Source organism: Cuculus canorus, chromosome 9 (genome assembly GCF_017976375.1).
Source record: "Cuculus canorus isolate bCucCan1 chromosome 9, bCucCan1.pri, whole genome shotgun sequence".
Taxonomy (NCBI): Eukaryota; Metazoa; Chordata; class Aves; order Cuculiformes; family Cuculidae; genus Cuculus; species Cuculus canorus.
The window spans coordinates 17,384,826-17,401,493 of record NC_071409.1 but is presented as its reverse complement, the minus strand read 5'-3'; the positions used below and the strand labels follow the sequence as shown (position 1 = coordinate 17,401,493).

Genomic DNA, 16,668 nt, shown 5'->3' with positions numbered 1-16,668 from the left:
TTGACCTACATTACCCGTGTGGACAAGACAAAGGTGGATAAAAGACAACTGACATATATGCCCAATAAGAAGAGAAGAAGTTTCTATAAGCAGAAAAATCAGGCTTAAGATAGTTGTCTTCTTGATTCCAGAGTACGTGGTGGAGATTTCTAAAAGATTAGCATGTGAAGACAGCTGGCTTTTCAAAGCAAATTCGTAGGACCGGTAGCTCTCAGCAGTGTATCAAAATGGGTCTAAGCACAAAAGGGATCAGTGCAGAGGTGATGCACGGTGTGATAACAAGGCAGAAGCTCCAGCTGTTTGGAAGGTGTCAGGTGACCCGGCTGTCCGCTAAGTACTGTGCTTTTTGACCCCCTGGAGGGTAGCATGCCAAGAGCCAGGGATTGCGGAGTGCAGTTGGGTGGCCTGACTGAATGGAAAGGTTGAGTTCCAAAGACACTACAAGCTACTAGAAAGACAGCAGAGACTACAATGGTGCGTGACTGTGTACAAATTAGGGGCCCTTTCCTTCCCTACTCAAACCAAGAACCTCCTTTCACTGACTGTGAAGAATAAATTCAACTCACCTTGTAGGGATTTTAAATTAACATTTGTATGCAATGTGCTTTGCAATGATGAGCTCCTGGTTATCCTGTGCTATCCAGGCAGAGCTTATGTGTTAAATAACACATGAGACCATATAGTGCCTGGGAAGAAGAAAGCAAATTATTGGATGGTTGTTTGTTATTAGGTGAAAAACTAGTGTTATTCACAAAGCAAGACAAGCATGCAGTAAAAAAATGGTAATTTAAAATCCTGTACCATAGTGCGTATATGCAAGAAATCAAATCAATCTTGATGCAGTTATTTAAAACACATACCGAACTTTTGAATCATTGTAATCAGAAGTGTTCTCCTCATGTGGTTTTGTGAGTAACACATTTATACAGTGTCTGAAAACTAGGAAGTGTTATATGAGTACTGAGTAGTATTTCACAATTTTCAGGGGAATAGCACACCCCTTAATTTCTCTTGCCTGATCCTGACTAAGTAAATCCTTGTGATATGCTTTTGTTTGTGTGCCTTTTCCCTTCTGCCTGCAGCAGTACATGCCATAAGTGCGGAACTGTTGACAGACATGCTAATCCAGCAGATGGTGCTGCATGTCTGTGCATTTCGGGGGGCTTTGTTGGTTTGGGTTTTTTTAAGAGTTATCGACTCCTCATTTAGAAAGGAAAATATAATTCCTGTTCATAAGACGATATGTAGAAGGATTTTTTTTAAAAAATTGTGTGTGTTATTTTTAAAGCTGTTAGTAATTGTAACATGACAAACTATTTCTCTCTGTTAGCATTCCTTTTGGACTGAATTTTCAATTATGTAGACCAGTGTGCCCATTTGTTCAAATTACATAAGTATAAACCTCCTGTTTCTGGTGTTTAAAAGACTTATCACTCCTCTTGGGCCTGTTTGGGGGGAAAAAAAAAAAAAGCCAACTTTTTTTGTTTGTTTCTTTATGCCAAATCTCTCTAGACCGTTATCTGTGTGAGAATAAAAAAAAAAAATCAGTTATGATTTGCTTTTTAATAAGTCATACTTCTGTTAGCTAAAATATAGGAGAACATTTTTTCCCTGACTGTACATCTAAGCTATCTACTAAAAAGAAGACTTACTTAAAGTGTTGTTGGGTTATTTATAACTACACCAATGTAGGATGTTCATGTCATTTAATCTCTGTTTATAATAGATTTCACATGTGAACCCTATCATTTGTAAGACATGGGGTGTTTGGTGAAGGGATGTAATGGGACACATTTCATCTTTTCTTTCAGATGAATGCACTAAGACTGCTAATAGAATGGAAAAAAAATGAGAGGAGAGGTTGAGGGGACTGCACAGGTGAGTGTGAGATCAGAACATGCAGGAAGTTTGAAGGATGGGGAAACTGGCAAAATGATGACATGTATTGACTGAAAATCTGATGTCTTTATTGAAACCTGCATTTTCTGACTTAGACAGGATAACAGTTGCATAACTGATAACTGTGTTATCAGTTACTTATAGTCTGTGGCTAACCTGTGAATGATATAAATTTACAGTAATTTTAATACATTGGTCTCAGAAAAAGAAGGCAATCATAAGGCAAAATCAAACACTTCTGAAGTTTGAGGAAGTTTAAGTTCATCACCAATAGATTCTCTTTGGCCTGTTCTGTACTTTTTGCATAGTTGTGCTGGTGAAGGCTGTGAGTTGGTGGTACAATGCTGCGGGCATGGGCTTTTGTGTGGTGGACACAGGTGCAGAAGAGGAAAAAATGCATCCTTTTTTCTGCAATATTCATATGGATAATTAATATAAGCAATTCTTGCAATGTGAGTTTTGCTAAAAGACTGCGAGGACAGCTGTAACAGCAAACCTATGTAAGTATAGACAAAAGCTTATTTTCTGCCAGTGGCAAAGGGTCTGTGCCACCCCTTTGAGCATCAGCCCACAGAGGGCACTGCAGCCAGCAGTCTGGCTGGTGCCCAGTGGGCTAGGATGTACGTTTGCAAAACACTCTTCAGAAAATGTTCATGTAAAACCATTACTAGGTTTTATTTAATAACCTCCTAACCTCCTCTCTCTCTCCTCCTCCTCCCCTGTGTTCCTCTAATGCCTTTTACAGCTCTTGCTGCACAGCGTGAAGCCTTAGAGCTGTATTCATCAATGACTCACACCCTTGCTTAGGGGCCAATTTTCATGGAAGCTATACAGGAAAATCTTGAAATGCACCTATCTCATGCAGGGCAGAAGATGATTTCTCTATTCATTACTATTCCAAAAGGACTTGTTGCCCTTTGGAAATGTTCAGATATTACTTACATTTGTGTGTGCATGCATAAGTGTGCAGAGCTAACTTGCTTTTAGATTTGAGTGTTCTAAAAATAAAAATGTATTGTTATTATCATTGACTCTAGTCAGCCAAAAGGTAACTAAGGACCTGCTTACACTGAGTGGAAGCGGGCAAATGCAAAAGAAAAAGCAACACTGTGCTTTAGATTAGCAACTCCTACAGACTCAAGCATAAAACTTGTTAAAAATCACTCTTTTGTTTGATGCTATGATTGGCAGCCTTCCGATGAATTTGGGAGGGAAGCCAAGGGGTTTACTCCAAGAAGCCAGACTGCACTTTAGCCTCCAGAAGTTGTTCATGTAGGTCAAGGTTATAGTACATGTGTAACACCCTAGAAGAAAATATGGTCCTTTCCTTTCAGATACTACATGTTAACTCAAGCTCTTAACTTTAGGGGGGAGGGGGAGATAAAATCATGGAAATTATTAGACAAAATTACTGTTCTGTTTAAAACCCATCTGATAGGAAGGAAGTCTTTACTGCAAAATTGCCGGTCATATAATAGTTACGTTCTGAGGGATTGCTAATTATAACCAAAATTACACAGTTTTGGGGAAGAGACTGAAACTACTTAGCAAAGAGCAGTTTTATTTACACGTGTACGAAGTAACTTGCATCCCTACAGGATTAAACTAATTGCAACATTTCACTGTAAATTGTTGTAAAAATTGTATCATGCAATGGTGAATCAAAGCTGGTAGAAAAAAGGGGGTAAAATATACTTTTGCTTTTCAAAATTTTTGTAACTCAAGTATTTCATATTGTAATTCTAAAAATAGTATTTTCCTTCTCTTTGTTTCTTAAACAATGGAAAAATCTCTTTCTGCAGATGAGGCCTATCCAGTGACATTGATTTTTACCTTCAGTCTGCTCAGGTGAATTCCTCAAGAAAATGTAAAAGATCAGATTTGTTTTTTCCTTATTTGCAGATATTGTTTTGGCCAAATGAGTTTTACTTGGCAAATCAGCTTTTCCGTGTTAAGATGACCTAATGAAAAGCATCGTGTTACAAGCACACATAGAATTACCAAGCTCCACATGTATGTTTCACATAACAGGAAAATTCATGACCATATCAGATCCAAAAAATAGGCAGTGAGTCACATAAGGGCAGCAGTATGATTCTTCTTTCAAAGATGATGAAACAGAGGCATGAAGAGGTTAAGCAACTTGCCTTACATTGCCCAGAATGCAAAGTAGGAGACAAGAATTTTTTACTTGCATTTTATATTCAGACGCAACTTTAACACCTATATGGTAGTAATTGCTGTAGTATTTTGTTTACGTGGGGTGGCTTGTGTCCAGTTCTTCGTTTCTAAAGTCCATTTGTGCTGTAGAGAATATGTAGAGAGTGTGAATATACCCATAAGTAGCATTCCACAGTAGAATTAATTGCCAGGCCAAGCGAGGGACCACAGTAAATGGGTGAATAATTTGATCCAAGATGGATTTGTACTCTACCAACACAGCCTGAAATCTTCTAATGCTTTTGGATTTGACTGTGAGCTGTTCATTGTTGTTTGAGCCTGTTCTTTTCTATTACCATATTTTCTCTGGATATCATTTCTGTGTACCTTATCTTTGTATAAAAGGCCACATCTTTACCATATTTCCAGGGCGCAGTCAGTGGAAGCGTACAAAATTTACTGCTCTAGACCAAAATATGGCAGATAAAGGTAGTGTATTACAAAGTTCTTGCCCTCAATCATGCAGAAGGCTCTCTATGCTTCTGTGAGCTGTGGTTCGTATGTGGCTGCGCTGTAATGGGAGGAGGGTTAACAGCAAACCAAGATATTTTCTGCAGCAAAAGCAGAGGGAATCTTCTCTAAGCAATTACCTTTTATGTAATAAACAATGTCACTGGTCAATAGAAGGAGTCTTCTTACACTAACCCCCTTCCATTTAGCTTGAAATAGAAATGCTATTAGTTTGACTAGCAGGTGTGTGTATCATGAAGCCTGGCCATACATAGTTTCATGTTAAATGTAACTGCCAGCAAAAGTGTTACTACAATAGCCTTTGTCTGTCCTTTTCTTGAAAAAATACAATAAACAAATAAAATGCATGCTAGAGCTTCAGTGGTGTTAGGTGCTTTCAGCAGACATGTCTATTGACATACAGCAGCCTCTTTGGAATAAGAGTGCATTGCTTTTTATTATAGATTCTATTGGCATCATGAAATTGTGAGTAGCTTCTCCTGGACTTCTAGCTTCTATTGACTCTGAAAATCCAGCGCTAATTACTAACAGATACTTTCTAAAATAATTTTGTTTTGGTGAAGGAGACAAATAACCCGTTACCATAGATATCTACTGGCAATACAGTCAGCTTGTGCTTTGACTAACCCTTACAGGAGGGAAAGGCTCAATAAGAGAGAAATACCAAAAGCCACAGAATTGTAAAGTGGTTTGGGTTGGAAGAGACCTTAAGGATCATCCAGTTCCAAGTGCCCAGCCATGGGCAGGGATACCTTCCACTGGGTCAGATTGCTCACAGCCTCATCTAACCTGGTCTTGAATATCTCTACGGGTGGGGCATCCACAGCTTCTCTGGGCGACCAATGCCAGCGCCTCACCAGCCTCAGTGTAGAAATTTTTTTCCGAATATCTGATCTAAATCTCCCCTCCTTCATCTTAAAGACATTAGCTGTCATCCTGTCACTGTGCTCCCTGATACAGAGCCCCTCCTCACCTTTCTCGTAGCCCCCGCGCTTTAAGTACTGGAAGGCTGCTCTAAGGTCTCTTCAGAGCCTTAACGTCTCTTGGCTTCTCTTCTTGTGATCGTAGTTAAAGATATGAGGAATTTAAAGATTGCAACAGCACATCTGTGTTTCTATGCAGAAGCATTGTTGTTCAATGAATATGATTTTCCTCATGGACATGGTGAGATTTTTGGTACAGAGCAACTGCACAGCTGAGTATTCCATAGCTGAATAGGCCCCAGCTCAGTTACAGGATGCAGAAAGATGAGAGCTTGAAGGCAGGATACTTATAGTTTTCTCTGTGTTACGTATAAGCAGCATTTGTCTACTTTCTAGTGAAGTGCAGTTACTGTGATCTCTTTCATGACCATCAGTTTTCCTGTATCCTCTTTTACTTCCAGAAATACACTTGCTTGAAGAATTTTGGCACTTAAAAATTTGAAACAAAGAAAGTTAGTCCGACTTAATATTATCAAAGGGTATATGCCAAAGTAGTGGAAACTGCAAATGGATCCTTTTAATATATTTATATTGTTTTATTTCTTATTTTTTATGATTCTATTTATGAGCATTGCAATGGTAAAGCGAGGGCAATGCCATGGAAGGTCAGTGGCCTTACAATTATAGGAAGCTGATCAAAGAGAGGAAACTTAGCCTGACCTCAGCCATAGCCATTCCTAGTGTTTTGCTGAAGTCTTGAGTAACTGCAGTTTCTTCTGTTCCCCATTTGCTTTTATGAATCCTCAGTTCTTAAATCCTTCTGATTCTGGCTTATAAAATCCTGTGTCTATAATAAGATTCTTCATTTTTTTCCCCCTTATTTCGGCAGTACTGAGGGAATCAGAGGAGTTGTTTTGTTGATTGTTTATTTCTTAGCACTTCTGGGTTTGGGGAAAGGAAATTTTCGTTCCTCCTACTAGAATGCATGGAGCCAGAGAATGTCCCAGAGTTGTCAAGGCAACAGCTTTTGCTTGAGGAGCTGCAGAAGAGAAAGGGATGAGAACATCCTCCAGAGAACCAAGGTCTTTTGTTGTACGTCATAAAACCTGTCTGCGGTCCCTTTACTGCAAACTGTAGCAATTTACAGGTTAGTGAGAGCAGAAGTTACACACAGTGCAACAGAATGAGGTGGAGCTTATGCTTCTGACAAAAACATTCTAATGTATACGCAGGGCCAAAATGCCCTTCTCTTCAATAGATTTGTTCTGTTGTGCAAGGTCATTGCATGGCCACAGTAAAATACTAGCATAAATCAAATGTTTTTACCCTTTTGGAAGGGAAAGAGTTTAGTTTGCTACCTAGAACTTTTAGCAAGCACAGCTTTCTCCTTAATATTTCTATAACTATTTGGTGCTCCAGAAGAAGGGTGTCTGTTGATCTGAACTGCCAGCTGGATTCTTGCAGTGATATTACTTGCCTTTGCTGGGAGATCTGTTTCTCATGCTGGACAAACTTGAAATACAATGAACCAGATCCTTTAGCTACAATAGGGCACATAGCTTGTCTGAACCAACAGAGCTATGCTAAATTTTACCTGGTGCAGACTGTGGACTGCATGAGTTCAGCATGGAAAACACCATTGCAAGAGTGCTAGAAATGTGTATAACCTAGCAAAAATACCTTCAGTCTGTCACAAGGGCAGGATCCAACGATTCTTTCTGCATTGTGCTATTTCTGGAATTTATATTGCCTCAACAACCAACAGTTAGAAAATCTTACATCTGTATATTATAGTTGGAATACTCAATGCATATTTCTACGGAGGCGTGAAAAATGATCTATTCCCCATTAGACATACAATGAGACTATCAAGAGTTTAGTAACAGATTTTCTATGGGGAGATCAGATGGTCCTAAGTCTTGTTACTGGGCTTAGTATTTGGTAGGCAGTGTCACCATCTTCCATCAATAGTTACTTAATATCTCTAAGTGCGTATTTGCTGTCATGTTACTGCTGTATGTACAGTAAATTACTATACAGGACATAGCATAATCTTGTTTGATATTATGATCCTGTGATTTTCTTTTAAAATACTAATGTTGTAAATACTGTAAAATTATATTAGTAGTTGCAGTAAGCTGTTTAAGATTTATGTGCAGCAGCATTATTTATCCTTATATTTATAGTCAGTGACCTTGATACCTCAGACTTACAGTTGAGATCTTTTTCTTTACTTTTTTCTTTATTTTGTTGATCTCGTTTAAAACAAAACAAAACAAAAAACAACACAAAACAATGATGTTTGATTTTTGATTTAACAAGAACTTCCAAACTTTTACAAAATGTGGTACACATAGATTTCAGAGCTATTTTAACATTCCCATTTCATGTAGTCATGCCGCTGGGGAGTGAGTAAGGTACAGCTACAGATAGAAAACATTACCCATGAATTAGACTCTTTGAAGTGCATTTCATTGCAGTATCAGTCATTGCAGAATAAGGTTCTGAGCCTAGGAGTACAGGCGAAAATAAATACAATCTCTTTTGTAGGTAGAATATTTGAATTTAGGTTGCAGCAGTCAGTTGCATGAAATGATCTCTCCTGACATGTCAGCTGAAATATCAGAAATCCTATTTCTAATCCCTTCCATGTAATATGGCATGGGAACATAGATACATATCAACCATAAACAGCACATCTTTTCAGACAGATTCCGCAGGCTGCATGTAATTCAGTCCCCCTTTTCCAGCCTCTCTACCCACTGGTTGAGTCTGTCGTTGCCCTCCCAGCACCTAATGCACTCCTGACACAATGGAGAGAGGGCAGGAGCAGTGTGGTGAAAAATCAGATACTGCAGACAAAAACTTGACAGACTGTCTTTCTCCTAGTGTCACAATATGAACTGGCCAAGTGAAAAATAATGGCCTTTATCCCGTCTCGCTTAGTGACTTAAATGACTTACAGCTACATGCAGAGAAAGTTCTTTAGATTATTTCCATGTGTTTTTTTAAAATTGAATTTACATTATAAGATGTACAAGGTGGGTTTTTGCAGTTCAAGTAGCTTCATTTTTCTCTGACCCCTGTGTAAAGTAAGGATAATTTCAGTGAACTTGTTGGAGTAACTTCATTATCAAATAGGTGTTGCGAGAGCAGTTTCACAGTCCTTAGGCAGCTTCCCAGTTGCTGCTTCTCTGTGCTCATGATAAGCTTTTTACATCTTCTCTAAGACAGGTTTCTAGGCATGCTGGGCATTCCACCAGCACCATCCTTCTGACTGTCTCAGGAAAGATAGCTTGTGATGAACAGTGTTACTGTTGTAAAGGCTGTAGCTTGAGTCAACATTGACGAGTCTTGTGCACCCAAGCAGCTTCCATATTGGTTATAATATAGGAAATGTAGGTATTCTAATAAGTACAATGTTATATTTACGATTTTCCAAATGCTGTCTCAGGTTTACTCGAATGCTCATCGTTTACATTCTAGGCTTTCTTAGCTTTGTCAGAAGTCCTTACCTTTGACTTGAGATACTTTTCCCTTTCAAAAGTTTCACTGAAATTGGTGAACTCCTGTGAAAATTTTCAATTCTGAGAACAGTTTTCTTGAAGAATTCCCAGCAAGTTCTCTACAAAATCTGTGGCAAAACCAACTGTTCTCTGCCCTTGTGTCCAGTTACTCCTGTTAGTTCAAAAGCATAACCGTGGACTTGAGAAAAGAAGCTGTAAGCGCAGAAGCAGCCAGAGTCTAAATCTAAGAGGAGAGGGACCAAGAGCTGTGTAGTACTGTAACTGTTACATCACATGTGAATTTGAGCCACAAAACCCAGCTGTCGCTATTGTGTGCTACAGCTTTTGAATCTGATCTGACAAAAAAATCCTTTAATTAATTACAATTGGGGCCATACTTTTATACATTTACAAAAGCTGGAGAAGACTGCTTGTACCTATTCAGCCAGTTGTTGTTGGTGTGTACATCTCCTAAAAAACACACTCAGAGCAGTCATGAGCATGATGTGCTTCCTGAGCTTTTCATCTCCCATCCATGCTAACTGCTGCCTGGAAGCCTATGGACAACACATGCGTGTCACGTTCAGAAAGCCTTCCAACATACTAAGACGATGCATAGACTTGATCATGAGGCTTCGTTTGGGTGTGCTTGAAGCCATGCTTACATGAATAGCATGGCTGGTCTTGAGAGCACTTGAGACACAACCAAAGATGTTCTTTGTCTTTTATTTATTACTTACTAGATTGGATGCTGTAAATAATGGCAAGCCAAAAAGTATTGCGTTGTTGGAAGTATAACATACCAGGAACTGCTTTCTTCCCTTTTGCAGTGGAAATGCATGTAACAGTCTCTCCCCATTTATTATTTCTGATAGAAGCAAAATCTTACCACAGAATTAACCAATATTTAGTGTAACTGAATCCATGTTCCTTCTGCCAGCAGCATTCTTCATCTTTTCTGCCTTCCTTCTCTTTTTGGGAATTATGGTTAGACAGAGCAAGGTGGTTTCTCAAACTACATTAAAAGAAGTCTTTTCTCTTCATTGTTGTTATTTTTCAAAAATGCATGCTGTATTTTGTCTGCTGGTATGGAAGGGAAATAAAACAAAAAACCTGCTGCCATGAGTATAAGGCTATGAAACTTAAGAACTCAATATCCAGTGAAGGAATTCCGATTCTGTATTTAATATGCGTTAGAAACATGAATTTAGTTTATAGTAGAATCACGTTTTTTACTAAATTTTACTTGCAGAAAATCAAATAATAATCCGTGTGCTCTTTTTCCTTTGTTCTGGTGTGCTAAAATAATATATTTGCAGTGCAGCAGTGCTCTTGATGAAGCCTGAAGTACACAATGATATGACTTAAATTCATGACCAAGCAAATAGTGTGGTGAACTTTGCAGCAAATCATCACAAAGTAATCTTGCTTTTCTCTCTGGCCTTACACTAAAGGTGATTTGCACTCTTATGAAAAGAAGACCTTGTCCTTGTTTTGATGTTACATACACATGGGTTTGCTTTGTAAAATTTCCACCATGCCTGTTTACATTGAGTAGCATTGTTATTGAGTCAAGCTGCACTGATCTGAAAGTGGAAGTTCTTAACACTAAGCCCCTTCTAAGTTGCTTATAAATTTGTGGCATTTTGCCAGCTTTGCTCACAAAACAGCATAAAACTGTTGGAAGGAAATGCTCCAGCTGCAGGAATAAGTGGACCCAGAAAGTAACCTCCAAACAGAAATTATTCAGTCGATGATTTTGCTCTGATCACCAGGTGTTTGTCATGTGATTTCAGCATTAGAGAATACGAGACAGAAGGAGGTGGATGGTGTGATGCTCAGCTTACATCTAACACAGAGCTCATAGCTCAACAATAGGTAGACACAAACAGTTACTGGCTTTATCCATTTTGGGTGAGAGATTCCTCGTTTTATCATGGTATGGGATTACAGCAAACTATGTCTCCATGCAAAGTTTTGGTTTGGTTTCTCCATTCTTTAAACTCTGAAAGACTATGGAAGCAGGGCAAGGTAGGCTGTGGGTTAATAGTATGGATTACTTCATTTTGATTTGGTAATTTGTCTTAGTCAAGAGCTTTATTGTTCTTTGTGTCCTGGTTTGTAGTGACATTAGTAAACTATGGAGAGTACTCCTCAGTCTCACCTCCTCAGGGTTGCAGAATTGGATTCATATCTTTTTTTGGTTTTAGCATTGGCATTCATTTGATTTTTTTCCAATACAGTGTACTTGAAGGAGCTTTTTCAACTTCTATATAGTTGAGCCATTTTGAAATGCATAGAATTGAAAGGGCATTTTTGAATTTTCAGGTTGTAACCCTTTACCATCTCTGTCAACCATCTCACATAGTGCAAAGCTCCATCTAAATCTCCTTATGTTTTTACTCATATTAACCTCGCAGGATGAATGATGCAAACTTTTGAGGTTGGAACTAGATGATCTTCAAGGTCCTTTCCAAACCAAACCATGATACTGTGATTCTCTGCTTATTATATTTCAGCTTATTATTTATGATGTAATGTGAATTTTTAATTGGGTGGACTTTTTTTCATAGTGCTCAGCACTATACCCACTTTTCTTTATAACATGATGATTTTTTACCTGTTAACTTCTTTGACCTACTTAGCAGACCTAACAGCAAATAATTTTCAACCTTTCTTTCTCTGTTAAATCACAGAAGTGTGTCATATAGGTTTATGCTACAACATAGGTTTCTAATGTTAGATAAAATAGTGCCAGCAATTAGTTTGTAACCTGGAAAAAAAAATGTGTATTTTATAATAGGTGCTTTTATGTGAAACAAAATATTATTAACAACTTCTGAACATTTTCTCTCCACCCTTCACTGTAGTATTTTGCATATGTCTGGTATTTCTGTGTCTGTTTCTCACAGCAGTGTTGAGAAAATTTCATGCTTTCACATTTTTCAGCTGTAATACTATTTACTTCGAAGAGAAATTAATATCCTCTAGTATTCTGCCAGGTCCCTCTCTAGACTTCCACACTGAGGTAGTTTTATTTGATCCTTTTATGCCAAAGATTAAATTTCCTTGTGTTGTATGGTGAGATACCAGTGTTTATTTTCAGGGAGTAATCTTATGGAAAGTTCTATGTTTGAAATTATTTGCACCCAAATCCAAAATGCCAGTAGCCTTTGTTTCAGTAATGGAACATCTGATTTGCTCTTATGCCGTCAGAAAAAGCCCATTTCCCAGTCCTACATATATTTTCCACCTTCCATTATGGGGACAATCCCTTAGTTCTTACTTAGCAAACATTAGAAGTAGTTCAGAATAGTAATATTTCAAAAATAAATGCATAAACTTACATTGAGTCAATAGATGGGAGGGAATTGACTGAAGAGTTCTGAATGTTCATGGGGTTTAGGATGTCCAGGTTAGATCTATGCTTAACATATTTCTTGTGTAACTTTTAGTGATTCAGTAATGCTTGTCTTTCTGAAATGTTCATTTAACTTACCATATAAATGCTAGAGATGTTTCCAAGCCTGACTGCGCTATGTTCAGACAAATACCCGCTGTCTCCAATGAGGAATTTTACATTTAAAGACATTCCCCTGTGATAGGAGTTTTGCCTGAAGAGAGGAATTTGGATCAGTCCCACATGTTGTAGAGACTTAAAATCAGGAATTAATATGCAGTAGAGCTATGACAGTGGCTTTAATTCTACTCACATTAATTTTCACTGTTATTATTAATTAAACCCTGAAAATCAGGGATTTAATGGAAACTCTGACAGACCTTTAATTATAGCATTTCAACAGTCTTAAAGCACAGGATGTCCTCTACTAGTGCACAGGACGTTCTGTACTTGAGAGGGCACAGAAAGAAGTCACAGTTTTTGGTGTTCTTTATATTCAGAATGCTTTTTAATTCATGACAGGCTTTTACTTATTGCTGTCTACTCCATCTGGGTAAGTTATAGAAAGTGAATAATTTTTGTATTCAGGAACAGTTTGGAAACAGATCTTTTTGATTTTTTTATTTTTTTTATGCAATTGCCCACTGTTGTTCAAAATTATCTGTCATTGTTTTAGGAGAATGTATTTCAGTCTATGGGTTTCTTACAAGCTATTTGTGTAGCATATTGCATTATACACACAGATGTGCCTACAACTAACATTTAGGTTGCAAACTTGTGGCAGGAAGGATGGTATTTTCTTTCTGTTTTTCTAACATCTATCACAGTGGGATCCTGACCAGAATTTCTATCTATTCCCATAATATAAGTTATAAATTACAGTAGTTCATCACAGGTGATTTGTATCACTGTGTCTGAAGCCTTTGCTTAATATGTATTCCCTTAAGCCCTTCTAGATGAACTACCTAGGCCTTGACTGCATAGGGTAAAAGTTATGTCAAAATGTATGATATGATTTACAGACATGAATTTCCAGGAGGGATAGGAAACTGCAAGGAATAATCTGATATTGTGGATAGCAGTAATGTTTTGTACGTTGCATTTCAGTCAAGTGTTCAGCCCTATAATATGCATGGTTATGTATGAAACTCAGTATTACGCCCTACCCATTATTTTTTACAGTTTTATCACAATTTTGCAACATATATGTTCCATTAAAGAACATTCCTGGATTCATGTGAATTTCAATTGCCATTGAAGGGTGGAAGGTGGTGGTTGTAAAGTTTTAACTCTGGAGACCGTTGAGAAGTACAGTCTCAAAATAAGAGACAAATTTAACACTCTTTGTAGCTCTTAACAGTATTTGTAGCTAAAAAAATGAATAATTTTGGAGAAGCTGAGTAAAGAAATTTTAAATGTTTTTGATATTGGTAAAAATTGGTGTTTAATCAGTTACCCACCTGTCCTCTTGATTGAATAACAGAACTGTAAGAGACAAGAGAAAATATGTATGTTCTAAAATTAGTAGGTAAAAAAATTTTAGGATGTTTCATATTAGAAAGGATTTCAAGTTTTATGTGACTCATTCTGAGACTTCTAAATTTGTATAGTAGAGAGTAAAGTTTGGATGTGTACCTACGAACCAATTTGAGAAGTATTTTAGGCAATTGAAAAAATACTTTTTGCTAGGAATCCAGTGAAAACTATGTGCATTTGTTTGCATTTTCATTGCATGCCCTATCCAAGTAAAATTTTAGAGATCCATGACATACCTTGCACAAGGTATGTTTGACTTACCTATTTTTGTAGAGCTACATATGTAGGAATGTAAATTAATGAACAGAACCAGTCTCCTCATTAGCAACTACTACTGAACATCAGGAATCACTGAGGAGAGACAGGGAAACTGATTTCACATCATACCTAAGCCAGTCTCATAGACACCTGCTGCCTGAGAGAACTGTCTGCTCCCCCTTCCCTTTGCCAGCAATACGCTCTCTCCCTCTGTTACCTGACTCTGGCATTTATTCAGCTCCCTGCTAAGCCAGGAAAACTCAACTATCAGAAAACTAACCTTATAAAAAAAAGTGTTAGCTTTTGGTTTTTGTTTATTTCTGGTTTATTTCTGTGTCCTGCCTCGCTGTGGGAGCTGGGACAGTGGAAGTGGAGGAAGAACAGAGTGGCCCCCCTTGGTGGCAGGTACCCGCTAGATTTGCAGGGCTCTAATGTGAAACAACAGCTTGAAAGCTGGCCAACATTATATGTCTGTAGATCCCTTTGAGAATACAATATGAAATAAAATAATACCTATTAACAAATAAATATGAATTTTATGTAAATTTAGTGAAAACCTCCAAAATAATTGCTTCAAGTCGCTCGGAAAGCTGGTTTAGTGTAAGAGCTGCAGAGCCTTCTTGTTAGCAATGCCAGCATTGATTGGCTGGGTTTAGCAAAGCACTGTGGATGTCAGCAATGGACAAAATTGTTGTTAGCATTAGAAAATTGCCTGCTGTGTGGATAGGCTTAATGCACTATTATATGGTACGGATGCAAATTTAATGGGCTTGAAAATGGAGAGATTGAGCCTGAAACCTGTAGGGCATGTCCTTGGCCCAAAGTAACCCACACCACTTGTAATCAGGAGTCAGGCTACCCAAGTGGAAGGCATTAAACCAGGAGTTGATTAGAATCAGGACCCAGTTGCTTAAAAGGGAGCTTTGACTGGGCAGGTGACCACAATGGCATTTTGATTTTTTTTATATTTGTATTTTTGCAAGGAGCAGAGTAGCTGTCAGTTTAAATGCACGTGAAATACAAACCCAAAGTGTTAAAATTACATTTAGAAATAGCGTAACAATACAGACAATATTAAAAGAATGTAATTTGCGAAGGTGTCCTTCCTCACACATTAATGGGATTGCCACTGCTGCTCAGCACATCACAAGGAAGTTTTATCTTAAAAGAGCAAAATAATATCATTAACAGAAAATTAAACTTAAAGTCACCATGAACTATGGACTTAAAAGACCCTCAAGAAATGAAAACCAATTGTCTGTTGGAAAACCAGGAGGTCAAGTAGTCATTGACCAACCAAAAGCTGCACCGATTGCTGAAACGTACAGTACTTTCAAATCCAATTAACTGTTTCAAGCAGACAGTCCTCATTTTCTCTTTCATCAGGAAGGGAAATTTGCAATCATATATTCCAATGAAAGTTAAGTTGTTTTGATCTGATAATTGTCAGATGTATTTATCTTAATTTGTAAGTTTCTAATGCTAAAGCTCCAAGCTGCTCAGATATAACAGAAGTACTGGGAAATGAGGTACAAAATGCTGGAATTCAAATTAACCAATAAATATATTTTAATATATATCAGCAGGACTCTAGAGGATTCCATTAATGTTGAAAAATAGAAAGGATTTAGGTTAATTTGGTAAGAAGGCAGGTCAGAACATTTACAACAGTGGCATAGAATTGTATAGAGATGCAAAAATTTTCAAGAGAGCAGAATTTTTTCAAAAACGCTGACTCTAGCTGTCACAGCCCTGCCTTGGTTAAATCCAGTGGAGAGATATGAGGACTTTCTAATTTGCTTTCCCTCTATTTTAATAATAGCTGTGCATAAGTAATTTATGAAAGGCCAACCAGGCAGTGGGCAACAGAAAATTAAACTCATTTTATCTGAAAGCAGGTGGATTTCTATATATCATTAGCATGCATAGAATTCTCACAATGTTATTTCTCATACTGATGGAATGTAACCAAATAATATATGAGTTTTTTGCTTATGCACGAGTGAAATTTTTAGATAAAAGTGCCAGCCCCAATGGCAATTTTCTGCAAAACGAAAACTAATTCTGCGAAGCTTCTTATTACTGGGAAGACTCATTTGGCTTGCATTAGAGACTGACATAAGTGACTTTAGGATTTTACTAACAGATTAGATGAGATGTGCTATATGCAGTAATATCATTAGAGAATGTAGCGGCAGAAGCAGAAGAGTTTGTGGCACTTAAGGACACCGGTACAAGTAAATTGTTTTCATTTATGACAAGCTTTTAAATGATTTTTTTTTTCTCCTGGTGAGAATGTGTTTTAATTTTACATTTCCCTCACTCTTCCCCAAGATTACGAAAAAGCTTCTGCCTAAATGATTCCTCATATTATTTCACCCACTGATACTATATCTATTGTATATGCCTGCCTTATCACCTGCATCACTTTCAGACACTGAAACTAAATAAATGT

At 37.6% G+C, this 16,668-nt stretch overlaps 1 long non-coding RNA gene across 2 annotated transcripts in view; it reads left to right on the top strand.

Moving 5' to 3' along the window:
• The window catches only part of LOC128853005 (uncharacterized), a 57,094-nt gene that overhangs the window by 7,524 nt on the left and 32,902 nt on the right, over positions 1–16,668 (top strand). For both annotated transcript variants that reach the window (XR_008451190.1, XR_008451189.1), the window contains exon 3: positions 1,812–1,878. This is a non-coding gene — a long non-coding RNA (uncharacterized LOC128853005). The remainder of the gene's footprint in view (positions 1–1,811; positions 1,879–16,668) is intronic.